Genomic DNA, 15448 nt, shown 5'->3' with positions numbered 1-15448 from the left:
GTTTTAGTGCTTCGCTTTTATGGATGTTTTCATCCTTGTTAGAATAGTATTAAATATAGAATCCTAATATTGATTTCAGCAAAAATTCTTAAATTTTGATTTTTCATCTATTGTTCACCATTTTAATCAATCTAGAACACTTTTCTTTAATGTTATAAAGTCGATAAAAACTGCGACAAAATCAAATGAATATTAGAGTATTTTGGGTCAGACATGACAGTACAGAACCCTGTATGTATAGTGTATACCTTATTCTTGATTATTGTTTTTCTTTATACAATATAGATAGATGTGCAATTGTTTGCAGCTTTCAATAACAAGTATAATCATATCCATATATAGAATATAGCTAGATGAACAATTGTGTACAGCTTACAATAACAAGTATAATCATATCCATATATAGAATATAGCTAGATGTACAATTGTGTACAGCTTACAATAACAAGTATAATCATATCCATTTATAGAATATAGATAGATGAACAATTGTGTACAGCTTACAATAACAAGTATAATCATATCCATATATAGAATATAGATAGATGTACAATTGTGTACAGCTTACAATAACAAGTATAATCATATCCATATATAGAATATAGATAGATGAACAATTGTGTACAGCTTACAATAACAATTATAATCATATCCATATATAGAATATAGATAGATGTACAATTGTGTACAGCTTACAATAACAAGTATAATCATATCCATATATAGAATATAGATAGATGTACAATTGTGTACAGCTTACAATAACAAGTATAATCATATCCATATATAGAATATAGATAGATGTACAATTGTACTTAATTAAAAATAATTCTAACTAGTGTCATTTTTTACAATGTATAAATAATCCAAATGAGTGTCCTTTTTAACAATGTAAAAATAATCCTAATAAGTGTCCCTTCTAACAATGTAAAAACAATCTTAATGAGTGTCCTATTTAACAATATAAAAATAATCCAAACGAGTGTCCTTTTTAACAATGTATAAATAATCCAAATGAGTGTCCTTTTTAACAATGTATAAATAATCCAAATGAGTGTCCTTTTTAACAATGTAAAAATAATCCAAATGAGTGTCCTTTTTAACAATGTAAAAATAATCCTAATAAGTGTCCCTTCTAACAATGTAAAAACAATCTTAATGAGTGTCCTATTTAACAATATAAAAATAATCCTAATGAGTGTCCTTTTTTAACAACTTAAAAATAATCCTAATGAGTGTCTTTTTTAACAATGTAAAAATGATACTTAAGAGTGTCTTTTTTAACAATGTAAAAATAATACTTAGGAGTGTCCTTTTTAACAATGTAAAAATAATACTTAGGAGTGTCCTTTTTAACAATGTAAAAATAATACTTAGGAGTGTCCTTTTTAACAATGTAAAAATGATACTAGGAAAGGTGTGTTTTGCAATTTTATTACTATTTCCATTTTTAAGCAGCGCAGGTACTCTGCAAGCCAGTTCTATAAAATTTCTAGCTTTTATTGATGATGAATATCAAATAAATTGATTTTTTTCTGGACAGGATGTTGACTAACAAGCGAGGATATTCCTTTCCCCAAAATATTTAACTCTGTCTTTTTTTATTACAAAATTGAAAATTTTGAGATATCTGCAGACATTTACATACTTATATTTTTAATGTTTACCAGAAACGAACCCAATTGTCCTTGTCATCAATATATCAATATAATTTTGCAATATTTCCCAGAATGATAGAGTTTTTATTTTAAAATCTTTTTTAATCAAAAATGCAGCTTTTGTAATTTTGGTATTTTCAATTAGGAAAGTTTGATTTTAACAAAACGTTTGATACTGGTTGATGTGTTGAAACTGGAGCTAAGCGAAGTATTTACTTTAACTTTGATGCATCAAGTCCAACATAGCAGAGGTATCACCGCCTTCAGTGTTCTGGGTCGAACCACTTTTTGTACTATGATCTATAACAACCACAATACCTAAAGCGTTTTTTAACTATTGCTTTTCTTGGTTCAATGGTTTGGTAAAGATATCCGAAAATATATTAACTTTAAAGGCTGCTAACGGTAAAAATTAACCGATAGCCTATAACTAATCTGGAATAGTAATTACTCAATATTGCACAGTAATCTCGTAGTGCACATAAATGCGCGAAAAAAAACTTATTTTACGCGTTTTTCTTCAGTGAAGCTTTCCTCGTGCATTATTGGATTTTGGTTATTCCAGATTATTTATAGGCCTTGTTATACCGATTTACACGGTGTGTGGGCATGACACGTACGGTCAGCCGTGTAGCGGCTAGCATCCTTTAAACTTCAAAGATTTTTTGGAGATAATCACTACCAGGAACATTTTACCGTGAACTGCACTAGATCCCTTTTTTTTTATCAAAGGCTTTTCCCTATATTGAAATGTTAAATTGGCCTTTCTTCTTGTTAAGATAAAGAATAGTGTATTGACGTGTAATCTTGGGCCAAATTACAACAAAACAATGATGACAATATCCATATGTAGAGGAGTACAAAAAGGCATGGAATGGACAAACGGACAGATGTTCAGTTGTCAAAACAAAAAGAAAAAAGAGAGGATATGCAAAAAGTTAAACCTTTGAAAATAATGTCTTTGTATTTTGAAGCATAGCCTACAGACAGACGGACAAAATAGTGTATAGAATTGATGCGCATACATCATAGAAATATTTTAGAAAAAATTTAAGCTGTCTATCTTTAATAGCAGCTGAGAAAATTTACGGAATGACTTACTGACTGACAAAAAGAATTATGCAGTAGCTTCGCTACTAAAAACGGGCGGGCAAGCAAATAGTAGCAGGGAGTGATGGCCGCAGCTAAAAAGACGGTTTGCCGCAAATGTTTTATATATCACAACAACTCACAGGCTACTTGTGTTGGCACTCTGCCTGTAATTAAGGTGTTCACATATAATATATTAGCGGTGGTTTCCATCATTTTGGACCCTAAAAGACTCTTTTAAAAACCTTATTAATGATGCTTAGGTTAGGAGCAGAGGCAATTTCTTCAATTTATAAAATTAAGGTATGTGCGAAATCTCCTTTTTTCTTATTCTCTAACTCTCGATTGATAAATTTTCTTCGACTTTGAGTACTTAACAGTTAGACTAATGTAAGTTCTTTATCTTCAATATTATCAAAATTATCCTTTTCTAAACAACCAAGTAAAATTTGGGAAATGTCTGATTTTTACGCGCTCGCAAATATGCCGCTTTTAAATGTTTGGCGGCAAAAAACCTTGAAAATGCATCTATCAGAAAAATGTCTACATTCTGCAAAAAACTCGAAGAAGATTTGTAGGGTTGATTTATTGAAAAATGTCCATCAAAATATATTTGACAAACGTGCCATTTTAATTAATATCTTTTATTCAGTAGCGTGCACAGAGTTTTGCCAGTGGGGAGTGAAATCCTGTAGGGTGAATAAAAGGGGGTAATGTTTAACTACTGAATTTCAGTATTAAGGGGGTCTAGGCATCCCCCCTTCCACACGCGTATGCTTTAATCACATTTAAAGCAATTAAAACCCACAAGGGGTATAAAAATAATGCAAAGCCTTACATACAAAGTAAGTTGTATACTGGATGCTTAGTGGTTTACACAAAACTTTAGCCATCGCTCTGAAATAACAGCTGTGTAAATAACAATTCCTCCATAATGTTACAAACTGACTGACGGACATACAAACTAAGAGCTAGAGAGTTGCTTCGCTACAAAAACATGGGTTTATTAAGAATTAAAGAATATCTGTCACAATCAATGACCCATAATTCTTAGAGAAAAAGAAGGGAAAAGAAAGATGGATTTTATTGGCATGTATTTACGGTGGTGTGCTGACACTTCCACACATGTTTCATGCTTAAATTTATCAGAATCAAATAGTAACACAATAGCTATATCTGCTTCTACCCTTTGTGTATTTCTTGGCTTTGGCTACTGTGATTTAGTTGCTATTTTTTTGGTATTGTAATTTTTAATTTTATAAGCTATTGTTATTTTTTTGTTGAAAATCTTATGATAATTTACGGAAATGTGTTTCTACCAATGTTACTATGGTCAAGATTATAGAGATGATTTAGAGTAGTAACGGGAAAAAATTGTATCATTCCATTTTACTGTAGAGATTATTAGAGTAGCAATATAAAAATAATTCGATTTTATTGTTATTTAAAACACTAGCAGCTTCGCCCCTAGCCTTTAGGGGCTGTGCCCCAAGAGATTATTAAAATAAAATAGCTTAAAACCCCCACAGGACCAATAGGTATATACCCTGAAGAGTAGAATCCGATCAGTTCAGTGCTAAAGAGATCTTAAGGGACGGACGGACGGACAGACATCAAGCTACTTTGTATTACAGTTTTATACTATAAGATTATAGATATTTTTTAAAGAAAATTTTTACTCTCTTTTACTATAGAGATTATTAGAGCAGTAATGTACAAAAAATAAATAGATGTTTTCATCTATTTGATGGATAATATGGTCAATATTATAGAGATTTTTTAGAGTTGTAATAAGAAAAGATATATCTTGATTACATTTATTAAAGGTATTATTTATAGAGTAATATTAGAAAAAAATTACTTTTTTTATATAAAATTTAATTATATTGAATTAATTTTAATTACAAATAGAATATGAAAGATGATTTCAGTGTCTCATAAATAAGACTATTAATTAAAAGAATGAAGAATCCTGGGAAGAGTTAACCAATGTCAAAAAAGTAGTATCTCAACATGGTCTAAAAAAACGTCAATATTCTGTGATTTAAGCAATCTTACTGTTGATTTTTGTCCACACTTATTAGGACTTTTCATTCATTTTTTAAATATTTGATTTTGCTACTGATTATTCGCCTCGCGGTGCTTTGCCCCTAGAGGATATTTAATAAAAAAAAGTACTAGTGGGCAGGAGTGGTGCGACCATTAAAGTTTTAATTACCTGCCTAATTTTTTTGTTTTTTTTAAGGTGTTGGGGGTGAAAATAGCTTAAAACCAAAAAAGGACAAGTAGATATATTCCCAGAAGTGTATAATCCAATCGGTTCAGTGGTCTTAAGCTTCAGACGGACATACAGACGGATGGACAGATATCAAGCTACTTTGCATTATAGATGAGCTTCGCTTCGGATGAAAAGGAAAAGTCTCGTGTTTTCAGTACATTTTGGTTAAAATAAATCATATTTGGCCGGAAAAATAAAAACAGTTTGGGACATGAAACCACATATTTATGCCAAAAAAATCCTGTCCATTAGTGTTATCTAATTAATAAGAACAGGGAGGGAGGGATCATTGGACAGTTAACTATACTGGTGCCTTATAATTGAAAAAAGTTTTCTCATTTGTTAGGTGAAAACCTTGTATATTTTTATTGATTCTTGATTGATTGGTTCAACTAACAATGTCAAATCTTTTCAAGGAATAATTTTAATTTACGAAAAGAATAATTTTTTTATGTTCTATTCAAGTTTTAGATAATTATTATAACACTATTAAAGTATATACATTGCAGGAACTTGTTTAGGGCTCCAAGCTGAAGAATAAGCTAAATTTACCTCTTGTTGTTTTTCTTTTCTAATTTATTTGACAGTGAATGAAGAAATACAAGAATGCTAAATATAATAGTAGCAAAAATTTTGTCTTTAGTAGCGAAGCTACTCTATAATTTCAAATTTCACATGTACTCTATAAATCACATATACGATTTTTATGATATCTAAGCATCTACCCTACAACTGATTGTCAGTCTGTTTTCTTTGTCCTTATATTTTAAGCTTCGCTACTCAAGAATGTTGTCATCCTTGTTTTCTACCATATATGTTTATATTAGTTTGTTTTTGCGACACTACTTATTGACGGATGGGAGGTCAGATATGTGCACGCCGTCCATCCTTCACCGTGCATCAATGATCCTACGAGCTACACCAGAAGAGTCCCACTGTGCTGGAAAGGTTCTAGTGTAGAAGTCAGACTAATTTCTGGTCACTTCCCCCAGTTCAGGGGGTTAGGGTGGGGCTAACAATCCTTCCCTAGAAAAAACCTGCTCACGCTCAATCCGCAAAAAATAAAAAAAAAAACAATTTAAGTTTGGGCTCGGGAACGAAGTATAGGTTTTAAACATCAATATGATGTTTGGCTGGGAAACCGCTAACGGACCAGTCAGGCGGATGATTCTTAATTCCCGAAGACCAGCAAAAATTTGCACACTACTTATTGACACGGTTAACCTTGTTTTTATGTAAAGTTAAAATAGTTTCCCCTTTTGTGAAACTAGTAATGACATAATTCTATTCTTCTCTTCATTAATCAACAAGGATGACAACATCTGTGATAAGCGAAGTGCAAAATATTTAAAGAAGAACAAACGGACAAAGTAAATCATATATGAGTTGTCCAGTTTATCTGATAAATATACAATAAATCCTAAAACCAAGAGTATTTTAATTTCTTTTGATGCATGACTGACAGCCCGACAGACCATGTAAATAAAATACTCGATTGCACATTGGTACAGGGAATCTCCTCTAAAAATTTTAGCCAACTTTCTTGAATAGCAGCAGAGAAAATCGCATTCCCAAAGCGTTACAGACGGGCAAACTTAGGGAGTTATAGAGTTGCTTCGCTACTAAAAATGAAACAAGGAAACGTCCTTGTGTTCAACAGGGAAAGGATAACGAACAACAAATTAATCTTTTTCCATTTCTTTCGTTTAAGACTCTGCTTTTGTTAACATGTAATAATTTTTTTGTTGGGGGGGAGGGGGGGGGAAGAGGGGAGTGTGGTTGATCAATTTAATCGACATTGTCCTTTCCTTTCCTGGTTTTATAACTCTTTAATCAACAATAAAATAAAAGGATTTACAATAAATGGTTGCTTAATCTTAAAATTGATTATGACTGTGTGATTGAACCTTAAAATCTCGCTAAATGATGGACCGATTAGGTTCTTCAATACAGGACAGGTTCTATGAAGGTTTGTGACTATTTTGGGGTAGAGTATCTCCAACCCCCTCCCCTCCAAGAGACAGTGCAATTTGAAAACACTTTGACCTTTTGGTTGCTAGATAGATTTTTAATTTGTATATTCTTTCAATTACACTGAAAATGTTATTTCCATAATTATTAGGTCTATTTCCTTTATTTTAATTCTAATTCCGTATTTTTTTGTTTATCCAGTCATAAACTGATAAACTAGGGTGACACAAGTCTACTTTAATAAAAATAGGACTTTTGGCGGTAGTGTGAAATAAATTCCGCAAACGCATTCTATTTCAAAGTGTTTCATAATAACAACAAATACTATCTTATAGTATCGCCAATCTGCCAAAGAACAGTAAACAGTAATACAGCAAAAAAGTAAATTCACACATTCAGTAAATCTAATGTTTAAATAATACTTATCAACATAAATAGATTATTTAAGATTTTCTGTAAGATTATTTTAAGTTTTGAGCATTTTTGCTTGTGCATGAAAATTAGGGTGGGTCGATTTTGGACATTTTTTTTCTGAGACCAAAGCGGGGATCTGCAAATGATTTTTATGAGTATAATACACATCTGGATGATTTAAAATTAATTCTAAGTCTTAAAACCGCTGCCGACCAGACATTCAATTTTATAGCTATTTGTCAATGGGTGTCAAAAATTTATTGAATCAGAACTATGGCCTCATGGTGCTCACAGGAGAGGCCTTGAGGAGTAGAATCAGGAACTTTTGACCGTTTAAAAAAATCTTGTTCCTAGCCTAAGAAAATCTAAAAAAACTCTACAAATTGGACAATTCTCAATAAACCTTTAAAATTAATGTTTTTTTAGTAATTTCTAAGGCTAGGAACGAGATATTTTTAAACATACAAAAGTTCCTGAATCTACTCCTCAAGGCCTTTTCTGGGAGCACCATGAAGCCATAGTTCTAATTCAATAAATATTTTACTTTCATTGACAAATAACTATACAATTGTATGTCTGGTCATTTTGGTAAATAAAGGGTAAGGAAGCGAATTATGACTTTGACTGATTTATAGTCGTAAATTCAGTATATAACTGAAGAAATGCACAAAAATATTTAGCCCTCTAGCACTAATATAAACTGAGATAATAAGTGGAGAGAACTTCAATGTCGTCTTTGCATATTTTTTAATAATAAAATACATTTTAAAGTGGTCGCATTCTAAATATAAATTTTTAAAAATTCTTTTTCTGTCATAAATTTTATTTAAGTTAGTTTTATCTGTTGGATACTCCCTCTTTGTCTAATTCCGATATGAACCCGCCCTAATGAAAAGCAAATAAGAGCTTTAAATTTAAAGACAGTCCCACAAACAAAGTCTTATTTTAATGGCGAAGTGTCATAATAAGCTCTTTGACTTTGTTGCGTGTGTGCTCTTTATTAAGCTCACTCTGTATCTTGCTGTATCTTTGTTTTTTATTTGGCGCACGCTGTATCTCGCTGGATAAAGTCTTTCTTCTTAATTTGGCACACCCTGTATCTTTATGTTTTAGAGTCGTTACTGAAGATGTTTCTCCAAAATAAGTAAAGAAGTGTTACATCGTTTGGCCAAACCATCCCGATTGATGTCCCATTACCTTTTATTATGACGTCAATCAGTTGTTACCGATAGTTCGAAAAATTGTCAACTTATTTTACTTACCACTAACAGCTTCGTCTTTGCTCTTCATTTTGCGCACCTCGTATCTTGCTATGTAGAATCTTTGCTCTTTATTTACAGCTGCAGCCAAGAATTTCCTTTTTTACCAATCTGCAGCCACATCCAAGAAACTCGCAGCGGCTACAGAGTCATTTTTAAAAATACTTTTTATTCCTTGTATGTGGTATATAATTATCACCTTGAAACGTAATTGACATTGCAGATACAAATTTTGTTGTCCTACTTTTTATAAGCGAAGCTTTTTTATATTTAGGATCAGTTCATCTGTTCTTAAGTTGGTCTGTAAAGGATAGTTTTTACCGTCAATTCAGGCATTCAGAAATCGTACAATTTATTTCAAACATGATTATGGAAGTAGTTGGCCGTACATTCAATAGAAAAGCTTTTCTATAATCTAAAATCTATACCAGAAAGACCGCATGTCCATTTGTTATGTAATATACTGATGTGCGCGAAGCTTCTTATTAATTTAAGATTGGTCAAAGGATTCTCCATTCCAGTCTCGTGTAAATCGGAGGATTTACTCCAGAGATTCAGGGCTACAAACAACAACTTATAATAGCCGACTCATGGCTATTAAATTTTTATATTTTCTTAATTTATACGATGTTGTTCTTTTCTTGTTCAAATATGCGTCATATTGCGTCTAATTATAGCAATTTTTGTAGCAAGAATATTTGTCTAAAAACAAAGACAATCTCAAATAAGCAATGCAGCAATAACAAGATTTGAATCTTTGTAAAGAACTGGGTATTATTATCAGTTTTAACATGTATTTGATCGATATTCAAATTTAAATTAAGAATATTGATATTTGAAATAAGTAAACATTACTTGTTTGTTTGTCTTTCTGTCCCTCAAGACTGATTATTACATAAAATCACAATTCTGTTTGGCTTATGCCTTTAAGCCACAGTCTGCAGAAAACTAATAGTTCATATTTTTCTATGATATTTAGCAGCTAGGCGGCAATACAATTTACAACCACGGCCGAACTGCACTAGATATGGCGGTCGATATTTATTACATAAGGTGGTAAATTAGACATTTCAAATTGTTTTCAGTAGCAAAGCTACTCTATAATTAGATAACTTCATATTCTGCATACTTCTATAGAGTTCATTGAGATTCGCGTATCGATCGGAGCGCTAGTTTGAATCCTAGTTTTTTAAAGTTTTCTTGATTTTCTCCACTCCCATTCTAGATAGTCGGCTAAAATTTTCAGGGATTAGATAAATTATCTTTTTACATATTTCCACAAAGTTTTTTTTTTATATTTTTATATTACACTTCACTATAGTTCATTTTTTCTGGATGTCCAGACCATCTATAATTTTTTAGCTTTGCTACTTAGGGATGTTGTCATCCTTTTTGATTAATATTATTATTTTTCAGAAAATAGCATAAAATTTGCAAAGGATACAAAAAATTACTGGAAGTAGAATCCAGAAGAGAATACTCAAAGAAGCAAGAAGTTTACTTGGGATAAAGCATCAACATGTAAGTTTTTCTTCTTAAACTAGCAGTGAATCCACTGTATAATTATAATTGTAATATCTGTAGGTCTGTCCGACCATCTGTAAGTCACAACATAGATTTTGTCCATCTTTGTCCTTTTATATCAAGTATTTTTTGTTGCGTGAATGTAATAAATTATAACATAGCAATTTTGAGGTACTATGTTAAATAATAGTTAGTCATAACATCGAATTATAGTCAGCTTTCCGCGTATATTAGAATAGAAATAACGAGATTAAAACCAGTTTTGTTAGACCCGAGGGGATTAATATCATTCCTTACACTTGATGTATTGACACTTTTTGTAGCCTATTTCTTGAAAATTACTTGATTGACACTTGTCAAAATGATAAAAATCACACGAAGTGAAAGCTTTATACTCTGATTGGGAAAAACTAAACTTTGGAGAGTACCGACCCCCCCCTTCCTTTCCACAAAAAACACCTTGAAATTTGTTCCAGGGATTGAAAGTTAAAACCCACAATTGAAGTAAATTTAAAAAAAAAATTCACCTGATTTGATGTAATTAGGGCTTTCAACCATAGATCGTCCCAGGCCTAGCTATTCTAACAATCAATTCTACGAAAAATCACTAAATCTTTCTAAGTGAGGTGGGGATATATCTTGTTTTTTTTCTTCATATAACTGAATAGGGGTGGGTAAGAAGGGGAGAAAAAGGGGAAAGGGGGTTGTGGGGAAATTTTCCTTTAGAATTGTTTGTCAGAATTACATTCCCTTTCCCCTGAGATTGTCCAAAGATCAAGTCCATTCAGCTCTTATACGTACTCGGAAGTGAAGTACCCTAATTATGGAAAAGCTTTGCAATATTACAATGTTTTACTGTGTGTTTATCATTTTATTACTTTTTACCAGGAATTTTAAGGGATATGACAATGGAAGTCAAATTTATTTACACCTGCAATTATAAGCGAAATAAAATTATTCTGTTAAGAATATTGGTTGAAAAGTTTGAACAAATAATCAAGTTTCTATAGAAGTACACAAAGTTTTTATGCTAAAGAATGAAAGATCAGGTTTATAAAATTTGGGAATAGTCCCTTTCGTGGCAATGCCCCTTAAGGGGCGATTCGTCGTATTTTTAAAATGGCTTTTGATAGGTTATTTTAGGATAGGTTAGGTTATATTGGGTTAGGTGATTGCCCCACAGGGTTAAAGGGCAGGGGCTAGAAATAAGAGAAAAGCTACTGTGAAAAAAACGAAGAATCGCCCCTTAAGAAGCGTTGCCACGAAATGGACTATACCCTAAAATTATATAAAAGTGATAATTTTCTGTCCAATGTCCCCTTCCTCCATGCATTTTAATGATTTATTTTTCCCCTGATGTATTATTTTCACTATTTACAATGCAACTGAGATTTCTAATTAAAAAGCTTTCCTTTGTTAGAAGTAAAGCTCTTTTATATATTTAAATGTACGTCTAAAACGTTGCAGAAGGGAAAACATAATTTGTCAGCTGGAAATTGGCTGCTATTAAAAATGTAAATATTTCCATGAAAATTACCATTATAATCTACAACTTACTTTGTCCGTCTGACTATTTCATAAGGTTATGTGGATTACCTCTTCTGCTATAAGAGATAGACATCTCAATTTAGTTATAAAGCTTTCCTTGGCAAATTAGCAATTAAATGTTGAAAATATTTTTTGTAAAAAGAGTATCTTACTTTGAACGTGACTTGTTTCATAGATTTTTTGAATTTTTAATTTGCCGCCAAAATGAACCAATCACGAGTATGCTTTGTCAGAAGATATCCAATAGCATGCCAGTAGCTTGATAAGGGGACACATGTTTTTTTTAAGCGGCAAAATTTAAAATTGTGTCATCTTTCTATGGGAAATCACTCCGTTTCTTAATGACATAAGCTTCTGAAACTATTTTTGGTGATTCTCATGAACAATACTACACTTTGTTTTATTTGTTACTTTGACCGCTTTAACGTTCAAATAATAATTTAAGTTTTTTTCTTCGCTCCAAATGGATGTTGTCATCCTTGTTTTGAGTTACAGTTGTTTATTATCCAAATTTTTACACATTATTTAGTAGTTATTTTGTGCTAAAACACTACACAGTTAAGGTGTTAATGTATAATAAGTATTTTTTTATGTTTGTGTAAACATTTTATATTTTATTCTATTCACGGTTAAAAACCGGTTTAGTCGCTAGTGAATAGATATTTTTTCCCCACATTTGACAGTTTTCCGCGGATAGTGAAAGTTAAAATATGGATTTAGAGCCAGAATTGTTGTCCATATATAAAATCATATGATTTTTATTTTCAAAACTTAAATAAGGAGGTTTGAGATTTAGAGGGTGTAATACTAAATACAAGAGGGTTGTTATTTTATTGTCAGGGTGTGTTTAGAGGGGTGATTCCACCTCATTAATTTTGCCGAGGGGGTGAATACACCCCACCTACACCTCACTTCTTCACGCCTCTGTATTTACTAAAATTCTTTTTTTTACTAATAAACAATATTGTCCAAGTAGAAATTTTAATAAACATGAAACCACGAAACCTTTGTAATTGTTGTCAATTTACACCTAGAAATAATATTTATTCCAAAATATTGGTTTTATGAAAATGAAAGGTTGGATGATTTAAACGAATATTATTTTTAGATTTGATATTTGTAATTACAATTGTAACAGTGACCTAACCTCTAGCCTCTAGGGGCTTTGTTTCAAGAGCTATACCTTTGGGGACGATTGTTGATAACGTAGGACAAAAACTTTATAGTAGATCCGATTGCAATAACATCCCAATTATTGCAGACAACCAACTCTTTGATTGCCCGCCCGATGGATGGTAGTCCTAGCTGTAGGCAGAAGCAGTAGGCACAACTTTTAACGTCTTTAGTTATGACATTATGCCGGTTACCCTTATCCCCTCATCATTTATTGATTTATAATAAAAAATAGATATCGGGTAAATTCGGGGATTATGACGTCAAAAAAATTAACCAATGAGAGGCTAGTATACACTGTAATTGACCAATGGTAAAATTTATAGTGGCCTCTCATTGGTTATTTTTTTTGACGTCATAATCTGAGTCAGCCACTTTTTCTAGCTTCCAAATAGTCGTCGTAAAAAAACGTCTATATAATAGCGCATCTTGAACACCGCCCCTGGACGGTTTTCAGTCCTTCCTTGGATAAATTAATTATATTGTACTAGCGGCTACGCCCCTAGAGGCCTCTAGGGGCACTTGAGGAGGAGAGAGTCGAATTTAATAATTTAATTTCTTATTTTATATTTTAAAAGAAAAAGTAAAAATTTTTTTTTTTTTTTTTTGGGGGGGGGGCGAAAATTTTTATTTTATTAATTTTAGTTAAAAAAATTAAATTTTTTTTTTGGGGGGGGATTTTTCTTTTTTTTGGGGGGGTTGGGGGTGTCCCACCCCCCAAGAAAATAGTTATAAACCTTCCCGGGACCTATGAGAAGCTACCCTGTTAAGGAGAACCCGATCGGTTCAGCGGTTAGTGAGATCCTTCGGTACAAACACACAGACATCCTGTTACTTTAGTATAAGGATTAAACCTTAAATAGTATTAGTAGTCATTGTTTACTAAAAATAGTTTCTTAACATTTTTTTTACTGCCATGTAATTATCATTTATAAAAATATTTGAATTTGAAAATAGTGATACGGACTAACCGACGAACTGGCCGATAAAGTATATTATAGAGTAGCTTTAAAATAAGTATAGCCATCCATAATGGAAGTACAGTCACAGCAAATATTGTAGTAAGGCTTTCACGGTTGGACCCTCAGATGTCAAAACTTTATTTTAGTGTTTGGCCAAAATGACTTAGCAATTGTATCTGTAAGTACGTCTAATAACACCCTTTGCTATTTTTAAAATCCTAGAAAATTTTTTTTGCAAGAAAATTGCATAAATTCGCAACCTTTTTTAGAACCACTACATAACTCATGTTTTAAAACTTTTTATATAAAATCCTTTTTACAAAAAATATCAATAATTACTTAAAATTAAACCTGAAAGAAAAAAAATCTCATTACACGTGTTAACCCATTAGTGCCGAACCGGGCATCAAAACCCGGTTCCGAAAAATGGAAAAAAAACCGGTTTCCGGCTTCATAATGGCATCATTCTCAGAATGAATCCCCCCTCTACTACCCTGACTTTCATTTCTCCCTGGAGCAGGCAGTTTAGCTTACTTCCGTTTGCTGGTATAGCTCAACAAAATTTGAAAATCATGAAATTCAAAATACCCCTTCTAACTTTTTTGTTTTTATAGTAAAGTCGCTGATTTTTTTTGTGAAATCTAATGTTTATTGACAAGTACATCTATTTGTGAATTCGTTTTATTCAAATTATAATTTTTTATATGATTTTTTTATTGTTTTTTTACGCCCTATTATGACCCGGTTCGGCTTGGCCATAAATACCCGAAAATTTTAAAACCCGGCTCGGTTTCGGTTTTTATTACCCGGTTTTAACTTTTCAACCAATAAAAATAACAGTTTACGTCATTAGTAAGGGTTTGAGCCACCCTAATAACCCTAGTAATCTCTATAGGTGTCACCAAATAGTTTTATGCTCGTTTTCTGATATGTAACACCCAAATTTTATATGTTCTTTTTTTGTAGTGTGTGTCTTTTAAAACTTCGAGCAACGGGTTTTTTTACCCGAAAACGGCGGCACCTATAGCCGAAACACTAAATTTGAAATAAATTGCTTCGTATTATACTTGTAGCTCTTTAGATTACATGAGGTTGTGTAGTTTTCAATTACGGATCGTATCAAAGTTCTAAAAAGTGTTCATCTCACTTTTGGCGTTCAAAAATTACATTTTTCGATTTTTGGTCAAAATAACCGGGTTTATACAGGTCAACCGGGTTTTAAAACTGGGGGAAAGCACCAAAAACGGGTGTTAATGCCTGGTTGGTATTTATGGCCAAGCCGAACCGGGTTTTTTTGCAACTTTCCTGTGCACGCCACTAGAGCAAAACAAAAAAATACGAATTCCGTTTTGACCATTATAAAGCTTCCCTGAAACTTACAGCTCGATCGGCCCATAAAAGTGGCGCTCGGCACTAATGGGTTAATTTGCATGTTTTAGGTCTTTTTTTGAGGAAAGTATAACTTCCACATTTTTGACAATAATTATATTTTTTTAACATTTCAAAGTAAAATATAATAAAACTTAAACAATTTTTCTTGAATTATCAGTTGAAAATTTCATCAAACATGCA

Source organism: Acartia tonsa, chromosome 8 (genome assembly GCF_053477335.1).
Source record: "Acartia tonsa isolate MP-2025a chromosome 8, ASM5347733v1, whole genome shotgun sequence".
Taxonomy (NCBI): Eukaryota; Metazoa; Arthropoda; class Copepoda; order Calanoida; family Acartiidae; genus Acartia; species Acartia tonsa.
Note: the sequence above shows the minus strand (reverse complement) of the source record.